The 17,424-nt window shown below is 38.5% G+C and overlaps 1 protein-coding gene across 3 annotated transcripts in view; it reads left to right on the top strand.

Annotated features, from left to right (window-relative positions):
• Positions 1 to 17,424, top strand: part of AFF3 (AF4/FMR2 family member 3) — a 694,821-nt gene that overhangs the window by 220,731 nt on the left and 456,666 nt on the right. The gene's annotated exons all lie outside the window — the stretch shown is intronic.

Below are 17,424 nucleotides of genomic sequence, written 5' to 3'. Positions count from 1 at the left end.
ACTTAACCCTCATTGCCCCGCAAAAAGAAAGAACCAAAGAAACAAAGGAAGGAAGAAAGAAAGAAATTAAATGACTTGTCTATGGTCACACAACTAGTACGTATCATGGGGAGCAGGGGGCATTCGGACTCAGGTCTTCCTGACTCCATGTCTAGCACTCTATCTACTGCACAACCCAAGCTGCCTGATTGGGAATTAATTTTCCTAAGTGAGAACTGTTCAGATGTTATACAAGATGTTCAATAATAGCCAAAGTAATATAGTGATAGCTGCATATACCACCATAACATAAAAAGGACAATAACTACATTGAGCAGTTCCATTAGAGTGTAAGCTCCTTACAAACAAGCACCTAGCACACTGCCCTGCCAAAATAGGTACTAAATAGCCATTTATTGATTTAAATTGAAGTTCCTAATTCACCGTAGCAGGATCGTATTGCACATTAAAAACTAATAACATAGCATCCTGGGAAATGTAAAAGAGTAGTTCAGTGTCTGCCAGAGAATACACTTAAGTCACAGTCTTCTAAGCACCAATGTTTGTTTGCTCTATTTTTCAACCTCCTAATGTTCCCTGACTTTTAACGCTCCTTCCTCCACCCCTTCACCAGTGCCAGAGCCCCTGGGAATGTCAGGGATGTGACCAGCAGCTTAGGTCAGATGGTCTTGGCAGGGATGGACTTGGTAGATACACAAAGGATACAGTAAACCCTTGGATACTTATCTTGTATGTAGAGATGGTGGTTCCAGTGCCAAACATCAATTCTAGAACATGAATCCTATGATTGGCATCTTTACTGTTTGGTTATGAAGGATTATTCACTCACCTTTCAAAATCTCTTTTTTTGGAGGAGGTTGCATTTTCTTGGCAATGGCAAAAAATACATCTTGTAGGGAAATGGCACTGGAAGATTTGGCAAGATAGGGCCAGTTTTTCTATGCCAATGTAGTAGTAAACATCATCAGTGAAAGCAAGAGGAAAGCAATCAGTTAAATCAATAAATAAACCCCAAGCACAAGCATTCAATGCTGCAACCCTAATTAGAATGCCCTTTTTAAACTGCATGAGCCACAAGATAATTAAAATGAAAGAATTTAGCATTTCTGGCTCTATGGTTTCGATCTTTGCAGGCTCTAATTCTGGCACATAACACATGACAGCTCAGCGACCTTGTGACATTGCTATTTTTGCTGGATCAATGTTGGAAGTTCTAGTGGAAAGTAAAGCTTTTGGAACTTGTAGGTAATATTAAAGACCAAGAGGGACTTACAGGTATGGGGAAACTGATTAAGTAATAAGATGTGGAGCCTTGGAAGCTGAGTTTCTGTGTTTATGGAGGCAGCTCTAATGCCACACTCTTATTTTAAGATCAATGTTGAGATGACATGAGGCATTCATGCATCATTGAACAGTTAACAAAAAGAGGTTTCCTTTGCCATAACACACAGTAAGGGTACGCAACAAGGATACAGTGGCATTTCTCTGGATATAGCTCCCCTCATCTCCATATACACATGTGCCTGGTCATCAGGGCAAGATATGGGCAATGGCATGGTGACTTAACTGGTCTTCAGAAATCCACTAAGCCTGTGTGTGAGGTCTAGACTCTAGTGGCTGGGATTTAGGTGACCAAGAAGCTGAGTCAGGGAAGCTGGGATCATTGAGATTCCCCCAGTGAAGCTTTGATTTCTTTCAGGTAAAGTCTCTCCACACTGTAGATGGGAAGAAAGAAACTGTATCAGATAAACACTGATCCTATCTCAACCGGGGCAAAGGCATTATCTCTACATACTTTGTTTCCTTTTACCCCCATCCCCAACAGAAAATGAACCTGTTGATATTGAAGTAACTATGAAAAAAGAAAAACATTATATTAAGAGCTTACAATTGATTAAGCTGAGACATAACAGAGTACATGGAAAGGATGGAAGTAGTATCTTCTCTGAAATGTCTCCCACATCTCTTCCCTTTATCTCCTACTGCTATCCCATCTCACAACTGGGGTTAAAGCAAATTTTCTTAATGGTCTCCTCACCTCCAGTACAATTGTATTCCATTACTTACGTTTATTTTTAAGAACAGGAAACCAAAACTTGGCTATTTTCACTCTCTATGGAACTGTAACTAGAACTCAGGTCATTTAGACCCTAGTCCCAGTTCTTTTCCCCCTGCTATGCTGTCACTCCAAGATACAACAAAGTTCACTGACAAAAGTCTGAGTCAGATCACTATCTAACTTTTCTCAGATCATATAGTGCTTTAAGGTACACAGAGTGTCTTACATATGCCATCTTATTTGATTCTCTCAACAACCATACAAGGTAGGGCATTGAGTTGGCACCATGGATAAAGCATGGGCCCAGGATTCAGGAGGAACTGAGTTCAAATCTGGCCTCAGACACTTGACACTTACTAGCTGCATGACCCTGGGCAAGTCACTTAACCCTCATTTCCCTGCAAAAAACAACAACAAGAAAAAAACAGGAAAAAATGGAATACAAAATTATAAATAAAAAAATGTTTAAAAAAAAAAAAAGGTAGGGGCAGCTAGGTGGTGCAGTAAATAGAGCACCAGCCCTGGAGTCAGAAGGACCTGAGCTCAAATCCTGCCTCAAACACTTGACACTAGCTGTATGGCCCTGGGCAAGTCACTTAACTCCAATTGCCTCACCCAAACAAAACAAAAACAAAAACAAAAAACAACCATACAAGGTAGATGATGTTATTATTTCTATTTTACAGGTTAAGAAATAGGATAGGAAGTTGTGACTTTACCAAGGTCACACAGAGTAAAGATTGGAAGCTAGGCAGTACCCCATCTACCACCATAGTGCAAAAAGAAACATGTTGATGTGTAAGAGAGATATAAACAAAATAAGATAACTTTGATTTTCTCCTTGTTTAACAAATTTATCAAATTAGGAGGCTGGATTATTTCCTTTGGATGTGAAAAATAACTATAGAAAAATTCTGTTTAGATGACTTCTCCATGTAGTTCAGTAATTGTGTTTCAAGTACCCCTGAATTTTCAATTTTATTTTGTATTCTGCCTTTTATGGCCAGATTTGCTGGACTTAATGAGACTTGCTCAACTAGAATCAAAAGATCCCAATGGTCTTTGGCAAATAGTTCTTTTTTTGCAGAAATACAACTTAGCCCTTGAGTTAGTGGAACTTTTAATTGTGGCCCTTGAGAATACTTGGGGAATGTGTGTTCAATAAAGTACTTGCTGGTTTTTAAGCCTGGAGCTGGTTTCTTTCTAGCTGCTCCATATGTGTTTCAGCATTGGGAACTTGTATCTATAAATTGCCAATCTGCACACTTGTGAGCATCTCAGATTTTGTTTAGACTGAAGTTAATGCACAGCACATTATCAGCATTGTATCTGTAAAAACAATCCATTGACTCCCTAAGGCACCATTTTACTTTTAGCATCTGAGAGCTTGGTCTAATAGAGATGGCAGCTGGGAGGAGGACTGCATCCCTATAGATAAAGGCTGCAGAGAACCCAGACCTGTCTTGCCTATGACTTTCCGTCTATCATACCTTTTAAAATGGAACCTGCATTATTCATTTAAAATATGACTAATTTAGGGGGTTTGTTTGTTTTTGTTTTTGTTTTTAAGAAGGAATTGGGTTTGTTCCCTTTAAGAAGACAGAATGTAAAAACCAGGAATCATTTACTAATAGAGAGGGGGTTTGTGTAAATGAGGGAATCACATATGGAACAATCTTAGACACCATATTTAGAAAAGCTCTCTAGAAAGCAACTCAGTAATGACCTTGACATAGAGAAATTGAGCCTTTAGTACTCACAAAGTAATGGAGAAGTGTCAAGGAGGTAATTAACACCTTCCTTGAAAAGATACCAACAGCCTGGAAGAGACTGGGATCTGTGAAAAGGTTCTGAGGCAGCCCTAGAGGTGAGAAAGATAACAAGCTTCCTCTGGGCATGCCCCAAAGTAATTGTTTAGGTAAATGTAGTCTACTAGAAGGATGCTTATTTTGTATATTGAGCTCCATTATCCCCTTGCTCCAACTAGGGTTTTTAACTTAGAATGTGGTCTGAAAACTTTTAAAAAATATTTGGATAATTAAATTTATAATTAATCATATATTTCAATACAATTGGTTTCCTTTGTAAACATATATTTTATGCATTCAAAACATTATTATGAGAAGGGATCCATAGGCTTCATCAGACTGCCAGAGGAGTCTCAGTCTCTCTCTGTCTCTGTCTCTGTCTCTGTCTCTCTGTCTCTCTGTCTCTCTCTCTCTCTCTCTCACACACACACACACACACACACACACACACAGACATGATTAAGAACTCATTGACCTGGTCTGTTATATTGCTTGTTAGTAGAAAGTACAAGTTGATCAGTGCAAGGACCCTTTTTAACAAGGATCTAGATGCTTGCCGGCAAAGGAAAGCTAAGTTAGATGATGTGCTCTGGGCTATTGTGAGGAAAGCGCTTTGTAATCATTAAATGTGCACTATGATTTTCATTTTTTTTCCATTCTCCATAATTGAAGAAGACTTGACTCCTAGCACTAAACAGGCACTGCCCTCCATCCCATGGCAGTTATCTGAAGTAAATCCAGAGAAGCTAATTGACACAAATAGGGGTTAGTTAGCCTTCTACTTCATCACCTACTTCAGTAATGAAAAAGTCAGACTCACTGAGAAAAATCTATTTGTGTGTTCTCGACAATTGTGAAATAAAATCAATGGTAGAAACCCAAATAAGATCACTCAGTTATCCATGAAGGTTACAAATATTTAAATTAATTGGAAAATGAGAGATTTTAATTGATTGGTTCAACTGTATGAATTGATGTGGTAATTAGGTGGTGCAGTAGATAGAGCGTCAGGCCTGGAGTCAGGAAGACTCATCTCCTTGAATTCAAGTGTGACCTCAGACACCTACTAGCTATGTGACCCTGGGCAAATTGCTTAACCCTGTTTGCCTCAGTTTCCCCATCTCAAAAATGAGCTTGAGAAGGAAACAGCAAATCACTCCAATATCTTTGACAAGAAAACCCCAAACGGGGCCACTAAGAGTCAGACATGACTGAAACAATCGAACAACAAAAAAATTATATTTAAGAGGAAAAAATGGTATCATATATCATATATAAGATTATAATGGAGTTTATTTTAAAGTAAGATCTATGCAATTCAGTGATAATTCCCCATAGTAGAATCGACATAACAGCAAATAGAATAAAAGGCTTGGAGTTAGGAAGACCTGGTTCAAATCCCACCTCAGAAACTTACTAGCTATTTGACTTTGGGCGAGTCACTTAACATCTAAGGACTCGATGAGACCTTCTAAGTCAAAGACATGTCATTAATAGGTCATTATCTGTGTTGGCAAGAGTTCCCACACCAGGAGCTCCATATACAGAGTATTCCCATTTATACTAATAGTGAGAAAGCATATTTATATATAGCTACAGATATCTCCGGTGATATAATTCAAAATAGTAATGTCCAGACCTTTTCAGTACAGCACAACTGAATGTTATAAAGTCCCCAGGTCCCAGACCTCTAAGCACACAAATCCCATTGACCAGTGGTGACAGTTCTCAGTGTCTTTTTGATCTCCTCTTTGATGTTTGATCACGGACTCTAGTTCCTCAGTAATATTTCTTGAATATATCTCTCTCTCCTGCTCCCTTCCCCTGGGAGTATTTTCAGAGGCTAATGAACAGTGAGATCCCAGACTTCCTGTTTACTTCCAACATGAACCAGAAATTATGGTTCATGTTGTACACACTAACTTTTGGTTCCAATTAAATTCATTTTGATTTAACAAGTGTTTATTGAGCTTTAGGGTGGTGTGGAGAGGAGGGGGTAGAAGGAAGAAAAAATACTTGGGAAGATGAGAGGCTTGATTGATAAATATCAAAGACCAATACAAACAAAGCATTGTGGGATTTTTACGTTTTCCCATTGTCTTGTGCCTGAGGCTCCCTCCTAACAACACCAAGGATCCAGGGTCATTTGGGGTCCCTCTAAATGTCTTTGGGTTCATTGGCTTTCATTTAGGTGGAAAGCTGGGAATGTTGATATCTAACCCTCTTCCAGGTCCTCAAAAAAGTAGTCAGGATGGTAGGACATCAGCCTTAGCATAGGTTTTATTTATGTGGTCAAAAGAAAAAAAATATATGACCCCCAAGCTCACAGGAACATAGGCAACTTTCTTTTCTTTCTATTGGAACTCTACCTCCTCATAGAGATTGCTACAGTCCATGAAATGTACAATTTTAGGTGGGACTACCAGTCAGGAGAAAGGCCACATCCAAATTCATGGTCAAAATTATGAACTACAATAAACACCTTTCATCTCAGTCTCAATTTCTACTGGGTTTCTGCTTCTCTATAGGGGACCTGTACAGGCTATTGGACATAGCACCAAAGATATAACTAGGGTGGGACTACTGATACTTTTCCCCCAGGATGGAAAATTTTAAATGTGGAGATAGTACCATACTATGATCCTTTTCTCTCATGTCCTGCCCATTCCTACTCTTCCCCTATGGTAGAACTGGCAGATTTGTCCTTGGGAATATGCTTCTCTGCCCCCTTCTTTGGTGCCAAAAGCCTATAAGCATCTTCTTATTAATGCTCCCATAGCAGCCCCATGTTGTTTTCCTAGAACCCTGCACCCTAGTGAAAAGTCACAAAGTCCTACACCTGACTTTGCTCAAGGTACAGGAAATTTGTATCTGTGACTCTGTGTTATGTTGTCCTGGATGGAATCCCTACAAGGGAGAAGGACTCTGCCTTGTTGCTTATTGGCTGACTCCTCCCCCTGATCCCTGATTCCTTGCAGTTGTTCTTCCTTTTTTGGTCTCTGCCTTCTTTGGCAGCTCCCTGGCAAGTTGTTCTTTGATCTTCTAACATAAGAAATTCTATAGCTAGCACAAGAAGTCCTTGCTATTGCTGGAACTATCCTCAGTTCAGCTTTGCTGCTTGGGTTCTCTACTTGTATGACTTTTCCTCCCCAGTGTAATAGCCTCTTCAGGAAAAGGGTCAGAATGCCTCTTCTGAATTTAAGACTTTGTGACTTTTCACTAGGTTTGCACGGTCAGATGCTGAAGCAGCTGCAATATCCTCGTAGGTTCATAAAAAGAGCTCCAGAAGGAATCTTCAGAGGTTATCTAGTCTATCTTTACATTTTAGAGATGAAGAAACTGAGAGAGAAACGCACTTGTCCAAGTTCATATGGGTAGTAGTTAACAGAGCTGGGATTTGAACTCAAGTCTGGTGACCACAAATATAGAACTCTATCCATGGCATTACCTGCTCATGTTTGGATGGTGTCTGTATTTTTTCTATTTTGAACTAACATTCATGGTGATCACTAACCTCCTCCCTCCTCCAGTGTCTGGGCAACTTACCTTCCAATTGATCAGTAACTTCCATTGAGTCTCAGTTCCATATAGGGGCTCCTTTCTTTCCTTTCCTTATTAGCTTTCCCTTTTTTGTAAACTTCCGCTGCAGCAGCTGGGCCAGGTTATGAACATTTCTCTGGGTGTGCCAATGATATGCAATGCACTGCTTGTTTCAATCCTATCAAGGAGAACAGCCTAAGTAACAAATATTCATGTCCCTAATATACCGTCTCATTTTTTTTTCTGAGACTTGTTGACAAAAGTAGTCTATGTGGTGTTTTACCGTTTAGAGAAAGTGATATCCTGTGCTAAGAATTTTTTGGTTTGTTTGTTTTTTAGTGAGGCAATTGGGGTTAAGTGACTTGCCCAGGGTCACACAGCTAGTAAGTGTTAAGTGTCTGAGGCTGGATGTGCTAATAGTTTAAAGTGGATTCAGTATTAATATTTTCATCTGGACAAGTTCATAAGGCACAGTGTCTTTTTGTAGGTGGTAATCATTTAATGCATATTTTATTGGATGAAATAGAGGTTGAAAATATTGTTATTGTTGTTGAATAGTTCCAGTCATGTCTGATTCTTCGTAACTCAATTTGGAGTTTTCTTGGAGGGCTTTGCCATTTCCTTCTCCAGCTCATTTTATAGATGGGGAAACTGAGGCAAATGGGGTTAAGTGACTTGCTCAAGGTCACACAAACAGCAAGGGTCTGAGGACAGATCTGAACTCAGGAAAATGAGTCTTACTGACTGTGGGCCACTTAGGGCACTTTAGAAACATGAAGACTTCTCCCTTACTCCCTCCCTTAGCAATGGAACCCTTCTTTGCCTCCTTAGAATCCCTGCCTTTAAGACTTCTCTCAAACACCACCACATCTAGGAGGTCTTTCCTAGTCCCTTCAGCTACTAACATCTTCCCTTCTAAGTTTACCTTCTAACATTCTATCTATTATATATTTATCTGGTATATACTCATACAGCTGGCACCATGGATAGAGTGTCTGACCTGAAGTCTGGAAGACTCACCTTTGTGAGTTCAAATTTGGTCTCAGACACTTACTAGCTGTGTGACCCTGGGCAAATCACTTAACCCTGTTGGCCTCAGTTTCCTCATCTGTCAGATGGAGAAGGAAATAGCAAACCACTTGAGTACCTTTACCAAGAAAACCCCAAATGTGGTCACAAAGAGTTGGATATCACTTTAAAATAACTGGACAGCAATAAAACAGTTGTCTTTGAGGGCAAGGACTATTTATGGTGTTGGGTTTTTTTTTTCCTTTGCTTCCCAGCACTTAGCACAGTGCCTGGCATATATTAATTTAAGAAATGCTTGTTGTTTGATTGGGTGATTAATTCTAGCCTTTTGAAAAAATGTCAAAGTTTTGCCACTGACATATTTGGTCATCCAGAGAGCTTTCTTTGTAATTTTACATATCATCTTGTTTCCTCATAAGCTACACTTACTGGATTTTCAAATCTTTGTCTATCTTTGAAGAGCCTTTGTCACTTATGCCCAGAAGTGTTGCTTCAGCAAACAGCTTAGCGGAAAACAACTTGGAATGTCTAACTCCAACAGTAAACTCAAATTTTGTCAAGAAAGAAAATGTGAAATACTCAGAAGTCCACCAATTAGTCGTCTTTTCTTCTTCAGAGGGTAGGGTAGATGAAGGGGACAGACAAGGGTGTTTTGGAGCCAGCTTGGACTTGTGTAGAAAGCCAATCATTCAATTTTCTCTATGAGCATTTATGCCTTGAAAATGAGGAAACACTACACATCTGTAGTTGATGTGTTGTTTCGTTGAATGTCTAGATTTAAGAAAGGGATGAAGGAAATAATACCAATTAAATTTTAAAGTGTGTCATGAATATGGTTGAAGTTATTTGTTTTGCGAACTTGTTGTTAAGCACCAACGTACCGCTGATGATAGATGATGACAGAGACAGAGAGGCAGAGACAGAGCAGAGATATCTTTATATGTATATGTATATATACATATATATGTATGATTATGTTTTTATTGGATCCTAAATTTCTTATTTAAAATGTAGAAAGATAATTTTATAGAGAATTCTCCAGTTTGTGAAAAGAAGAAATTATAAATCTTTTTTTTTTTTTTTTTTTTTTTTTTTAGGCAATGGGGGTTAAGTGACCTGCCCAGGGTCACACAGCTAGTAAGTGTCAAGTGTCTGAGGTCGGATTTGAACTCAGGTACTCCTGAATCCAGAGCCGGTGCTTTAACCACTGCGCTATCTAGCTGCCCCCCGAAATTATAAATCTTGATAGTAACTTAATTGGTGTACAGAGCATTAATTTGCTCATTTAGAGTTGTACTTAAGAAAAAAATCAGTCATTCTATTCTTGATTAGACCATCATCACTTTCCTCCTACTCCAACTTCTCTTCCTCATCAATTAATATGTTTTGTTTTGTTTTGTTTTGTTTTTTAGTGAGGCAATTGGGGTTAAGTGACTTGCCCAGGGTCACACAGCTAATAAGTCTTAAGTGTTTGAGGCCGGATTTGAACTCAGGTACTCCTGACTCCAGGGCCGGTGCTCTATCCACTGTGCCACCTAGCTGCCCCAATTAATATGTTTTAAAGCAGAAACTATTCAGGACATTAAACTTAGTACTGGGGGAATCCAAAGAAGTATAAGCATTATCCCTGCCCTCAAGGAGTTTTCAGTCTAATTGACTTCCATTTCTAGGAACTATATCCCTATCTTTGAATCTTGGTAGTTAGAGCTAGAAGGAAACTTAGAGACCATTTAGTATAATCTCCTTATTTTATAAAATGAATATATTGAAGTGCAGAGAATTGAAGTGACTTTCCCAAGATTCCTACCTTGTTTTCTGACTCCAAATCCATGGTTCTTTCTACTATACTTTGAGGCAGGTCAAAGCACTAGGGGGCTTGAATAATTAATTGTGCAGAGAATGAAAAAAAAATCCATCAAAACTGAAGAAAAGGGCAACAAACCACACAATGCCTTATTGATGACAAAACAGTTTCATTAAGGCTTCACAAAAAGAAAAGTATTTTAACATGATTATTAAGTCATATTTTTCTTCATCAATAATATCTATATAAAAAAGAACCAAAGATTTTTTTAAATTGTTAATTAATCAAGTTTCAGTTATTTTTAGCCTTTTGGGGGTGCTCAGACCTTGTTAATATAGGGAACTTCTGCTGAGGAGACCCCATTCTACCAATGTAGATAGTTACCTGTTACTTGTAGTATTAGATAATTGCCTGGGGGCACTGAGAGGCTATAATTTGCCCAGAGTCACACAGCCAGTAAGAACATTAGTAGTAGGACTTGAATCTAAGTCATTCTGACACCAAGGCTGGATATCTAACTCCTATGTCATGCTGTCTCTCATTATTACTTATCAGGTAGATGGACAACCTTCTTTGCCATATGAAAAGTGAAATGACATTTAAGATTAAAGTTACTTCACGATATAATTACAATTTGTCTGAAAGCTTCCAAAAGAACATATTTTCAAAAGGCTCAACCTTTTGATGTCTAAGGTATAGAACCAGAAATTATTGGATATAAAATAAGGCAACCCAAAAAAAAGATGAACAAATCACATCTTATTTACTATTATTATTACTAATCATAATAGCTAGCATGTATGTAGTACTCTAAGGTGTACACAGCTTTTTTCAAATATTATTTCATTTTATCTTCACAACAACCCTAGGAGGCAGGTGCTATTATTAGCCTCATTTTATGGTTGAGGAAACGGAAGCAAACAGATTTAGTGACTTGCCTAGGGCCATCTGTCTGAGGACAGATTGGAACTCAGGTCTTTCTGCCTCTAGGTCTACTGAGTCACCTAAAAAATAGTAGGAGACAATAGTGTGGTTTGAAGAAACAGTAAATTACTTATTCCCAGTGGACAACTAAACTACACCGAAAGAGAAAAGCTTTTATCAGAATTGATTGTGTACCAGCACATTATGACTAGAGTCCTACAGAGCATACTAGGGTGTTTTTTTTCTACTGAGAGTTTTTATTTCAGTAATATTTTCATGTAATGGTCCAAACAATAAATACAATAATAGAATTTCTTTGTGCTCTTTGTATGGTGGGATAATGCAGTTTCCTTGTCAGATAGCAAACGACTTTCATCATTTATTCTTACTATTAGGTAATGTTGTATCTTGTGTAGGCATGTAAATTAGGCCATCAAGAACCAAAGCTGTGATTAACAAGTACAGGCACCTACCCCTTCAGAGTAAAAGCACAGAACATTGGTAATTCCAAGGGGAACATTACATGCTGGTCCTTTTGACATAGGAAATTTTACAGCTTGTTTAACTGTCAGTCAATAAGTATTTATTCCATTTTTGCTCAATGCCCACTGCAAAACTAGACAAGTATAAGATATCATTTCTACCTTCAGGGAACTTACAGGCTAGCTAGGGAGATAAGAGTGATGTGTATGAAACATTTAATGAATAGGAAAAGAGAGTTTATAATGAATAAAGTCTTAAACTTTGTGTCACTTGCTCTAAGAACAACAGGCACTCAAAGAGTGGGGAGATTAATAGGGGAGGCAGTAAAAATAATAATAATAGTGGCTAGCATTTATGTAGCCCTTAATGAGATGTATACACATAAACACTAGAATTGGGGTTGGAGTGATACCTTGCAAAATGGGGAGGTTTGTAATAACCTGAGAGGAATGGCATTCTTAGAAGGACATAAGTCATAGGCAAGAGCTTGCTCACCTTCTGAAAGGCTTAGATGGAATTTCTGCATCTTCTAAGAATCCACAAAGTCACAGACTTTGTGAAACGTCTGTTGAACCAAATTAAATAGAATTGACAATTCATGGTCGTACATCCTCCTGCTGATGGTTTGCCACATATTCTCGTGGGGGATTCTGATTTTGGTAGAAACTCTCCCATAATGTCTCACTTGATAAATCCCTGTGGTGACCAAAATTGATGGCCTGTAGGGGAAGCAGCTGTTGTAGAGGGATCTTTGGGCTCCAGTGAGGGATTCCCACTGGGCAGGCAGCCCATTGACATTTGGATATGAAAGCGATGCTTTGTTTTGTGCTTCCTAAAAGCATTATTGGCAAATGTGGTTTTCCAAGAAAGAATTTCCTCCATATCTGTGGCTTTTCTGTAAGTCCATCCCACGGCTAATATACTTTTCTTTTGTTTACACATACATAATTCTCTTGTCTACATTCCCTTCTTTGGAGTCAGAGGAACTGAGTTCAAATCCATCACCCTGCAGTATTAACAAATTGTTGTTCAGTCTGACCCTTTGTGACCCCATTTGGGGTTTTCTTGGGAAGGATACTGGAGTAATTTGCCATTTCCTTCTCCAACTCATTTTACAGGTTGAGGAAACCAAGGCAAGCAGGGTTAAATGACTTGCCTGGGGAGGGGGGTGTCACACAGCTAGTAAGTATGTAAGGCCAGATTTGAAGTCATGTAGATGAGGCCTGGCACTATCTCCACTGAGTCACCTAGCTGCCCCTACAAATTTTTACTGACTTCCTAATTCAGTTCTGTTCAACTTTTAATATTTTGTTGTTGTTGAGTCGTTTAAGTCATGTCTGACTCTTCATGACCCCATTTGGGATTTTTTTGGCAAAGACACTGGAACAGTTTGCCATTTAGTATGCTAGGTGCCAGTATTTCTCTTCACATTAATTTAACGGCAACATTTGCTTTATAAGTAAATGAGATCATCAGAGGCAGTTGGAAGGAGTGGACAGAACATTGGGTTTAGTGTCAAGAAACTTTGTTTCCAATCTTGCTAAATTTACAATCTCATCATTTGGGTAATCATGAACATGTCATTCAACCTCTCAAGCCTCAGTTTCCTCATCTGAATAATAGAAATAATACTTTTACTATCTACCTCAAGAGATGGTTATTAAGAAAGGGTTATATCAATATTAAGGTTCCACATAAAGATGAGTTATGATTATTATAAAGAGGTACTGAATTGATCAAAACTATGCCTAATACAAGTAATGCTAAGAGCTAATATTTGCAAAGCAGTTTATATAGAAGTCAATCATCATTGATTAAATGCCTTTTAAAAAAGAACTGAAGCTCAGAAAGCTTAAATTTCTTTCCTGAGGTCACCCAGGTAGTATCCAAACTGGAATTTAACACCAGCTTCTTCAACTCCAAACTCAGTGTGCTTTAAACTAGAACATTCTATATTCTGTGTGTGTCTTCCATGTGTAAATCCTAGGGGCCATGCTGCCCAGGTCCTGCCTTTCTCCTCCTCTATTGTACTTTCTATTGTATTGAAACAGTGAAGTCACAGAAAGCCTCAGAGTCATACATACCCTTAGGTGAAGGCTCCCTTGTGTGGAGTTAATTCTCTTTGGTATGAGTCTGACTGGCTCAACTCAGTTTCCCAGTTCCTTCTTAATTTCTACAGATGAACAGACAGAACGTGCTTTGCTGGACTACTTCTAAATGAGTAGATGTTTGGCAGAGTCACTCACACACACACAAACACACACACACACACACACGTCCTGAAACAAGGGGGACTCTCATAACATTGTGAGTGGGAATACTTTTCATTACATGTTCCTTCCTACACCAGCTTTCCTGCCCATGAAACCTTTATTATACAAGCTGGGGCATCAAAGCTCTTTAAACACCATGGGCACTTGTCAGCAGATCATGCATAAAAGCAGATGCTAGCTGGCAGGAAGCTAATCAAACTATACCTTGCCACAGCCTTTGCAAGCTTTGCCAATTCCATACCTTCTTATTGCTGATTCCTATGGGCTTTGGACCCCAGCTTGGATTGTTGGTTCCTGACTGAGCCTTGGATTACTTCTTGGGTAGCATCCATTTGGTCTGCCGGCGCTTCCCCAGATTGATCTCCCTGGTAATGACATAATTTGAACTAGATCAAACTCATGCTATCCCTGTAGGCAGCTCATGGAAGACACCCTACCAGTTGCAGCTCCAGAGCTTCAGGCAGCGGTAATCTGTCTTAGCTGGGCTGTTAAACATCTGTGTGGAGGAGCAGGAAGGTGTTTCCCTGCTGTCAGCCATGGCATGTTTGTATCTCTGACACATGCCACAAGATGATTTTACAGGTTGAGATCCTATTTTATCAGGGTATTCCTGATACTTTCTGTAACCACAGATCCTTGGACAGGGCACCAAGTAGTCCTGAGTGATATTTAATACCATGGGTTATGTAGTGGGTTTTAATATCTGTCCTTCAGAACTCAAACTTAGGGTCATCTTGGCATCTTTCTTTTCTAAGTGAAATAATATGCCTATCCACATATAAACAAATCCAATCAATGTGCTTTTGCTCCCACAGATTGTTTAATTTTTGTTGTAGAAATCCACATGCCTGCATATGTCTACATTTTGCTTGTAAGTATTTCTCTGCCTCATTTCAATGAGATTGTGGGCCCTTTAGTATCAGGGGAACTCGTTATTTTCACTCTGTTTTGCACATATTCACAACACACACATCTTCATGCTTAATATGGCACCACTTGTTTTATGGGTGTTTTTGAAAATGTCAGTTGATGATTTGATTTGATTCAATCCAACATTTATTAAGTGTCCTACCATAGCGTACAAGGCACTAGTGACTCAAAATTGAAGGGCACCAGTGATTCTAATCCTTTTAGAGATGTCTCCCTGAGTTAACAGGAGCCTTTGTGCTTGTCCACCATATTTGATGCTGTCAGTACATGCCAAGTCAGCCTGCTCTTTTGCCTGGCTCCACTGAATCAGAATTGCAGGACTGTATGTGTGACAACTTCTCCAAGGAAACTGTCAGCTGAAGAGGATGCAGATTAGGACCATGTTCCCTATCATCCCATTTTTAGCCCTAAACTGAATAACAGTTGACTAGTGAATCAGGAAAAAAAAGGTAATAGACAAGGGCAGGGCTTAGGAGAAATTTACACTGAGACTGTTTTCATGGCTAAGTGATGAAAATGGAGGTGGGTACCCTCTCTCAGTCAGAGACTTTGGGTCTTTTCATTTTGTCATACTCTTCCTTTCTCCCTTCCCACCTTGGAGTTTATTCTCTTTTTAGGTATTGAACAAAAACATAAACACAATACCTAGGGTACCTGATGAAGAATCATGCTTCTCCTTTTCCTCCTTCTTCCTCCTCTCTGTGGCTCTTCAAAGCCATGAGGTCCAGGTCCCCTTCTCCTGGAGGACAATATTCATGTATAAAACTTTCTGATTTTATTGTCTTAGAAACTAAGCACATCCATCCTCCCTTAGAAGAGGATATCATCAATGCCTGATGGGGAAATGATGACGGAATACAACCCTATGAGATTTGGGCTCTCATTGGATTTATGGTAGCTTGATTGGATGTGTATTTCCATATTTCTTTTAGAACCCTTGTGATTTCTGTTCATAAGTGCTCATTTGTTGAGAAATGTGGCTACACTTACTTGGGTTAAAAATATGACCTTTTAAAAGCTCTGTGTACTTGGAAGGCACCCTAAAGAAGAAAAATCTTCATAACCAGTGGTGCAGAGAAGTTATTTATTGGGTCTTAATGGGAACATACAGCACAGTTATAAATTTGAGGACATGTTGTAACAAGTTATGTGGTATTTGGAAGCAAACGTGCCAACTCCGTGACTTTTTGCTAATAATTTGTACTGATGCAAATTGCAAAGTGACATTTATGAACTGTGTTTGTCATCAAGCATAAAACTTTAGTTAGATGTAGAAATATTGATCCTCAGTTTCATGGGCAAATACTTTTTCACAGGTCACCCTAGGTTTTTGCCCTGAGCCTTTAATAATTCTAGGTTCTCAAGTTAATAAATAGAGAGACCTTAAATTTTATAGGTTAATCACTTGAAGGAATGAAAATTGACCCTACTATATTAAAATGAGCCTTCTCTACAACCTCTGAAATTTAAAAAGAAAATTGTTTATTTCATTCATCACTGATTTACTTCCACTCAACAAGATACCTAGGTTTCTGAAGCTGTCAATAAACATTGATTACTGTCCAAGTCACAGGTGGAAACAAGAGCATAAGGGCTTACTTACCTGTTTAATTTAGATACTTCTTCCCAGAACTATTTCATTATGCTTATAAATGTGATTAAAATCTTATTTTCCTAATGAATCATTAGGGAAGCTACCCTATGAGATATAAATTGATGTATGAACACATCGATTTATCTCTATATCAACTTATCAATATATCAATTTATATCTCAAAGGACAATTTCCCTAATGATTCATTAGGAAAAATCTCATTTTACATATGTTACCATGTATAAGTGCATATGTATAAACATAAATATTTATAAATTTTATATAAATATAAAATTGCTTTTGAATCTCCAGTGCTTCTTGGGATTTCCAATCAGGGCTTCAGTTTAGAAGTTGCTATCATTTCTTTATGGTTCACATCTTACAGGTACAAGGGGCTTCGGTTGTGCTTCTGTAAGGCAGTCCTCTGTAATATAAAATGAATTAACATTAGAAACATTTAGTTAGACAATGGCAGCTGGTTACTGAGGCTCATTTTGTTAAAGTTGTAATTTTAAAATTTTTTTAATGGGACAATGAGGGTTAAGTGACTTGCCCAAGGTCACACAGCTAGTAAATGTCAAATGTCTGAGGCTGGATTTGAATTCAGGTCCTCCTGAATCCAAGGCCAGTGCTTTATCCACTGTACCACCTAGCTGCCCCTTGTATTTTTTTAAAAGTAGTACACAACACCTGTATTTCTACTATCTTCTGCATTTCCAGGGTGGATCAACAAAATTCTGTATGACTTAAGTAAGTCACCTGTAATACATCAGCCTTGGCATAGTTGTAGCTCTTTAAATCTTGAGACAGTAGTCTTCAAATGCCCAGTTTGAAACTGTAGAGAAAGAGAGAAACTAGCAATCCTTCTTCAGATTGTGTTGTCTTTTGTGATGGAATGGAGTCTCAGATTGTCTCTTTATGTGTCTAAATTTCAGAACTGTCATAGGGGAGAATATTTCTGCTAGGCAATTGAATAATTC

Source organism: Dromiciops gliroides, chromosome 3 (genome assembly GCF_019393635.1).
Source record: "Dromiciops gliroides isolate mDroGli1 chromosome 3, mDroGli1.pri, whole genome shotgun sequence".
NCBI classification, from domain to species: Eukaryota; Metazoa; Chordata; class Mammalia; order Microbiotheria; family Microbiotheriidae; genus Dromiciops; species Dromiciops gliroides.
This window is presented reverse-complemented; position numbering and strand designations above follow the sequence as displayed.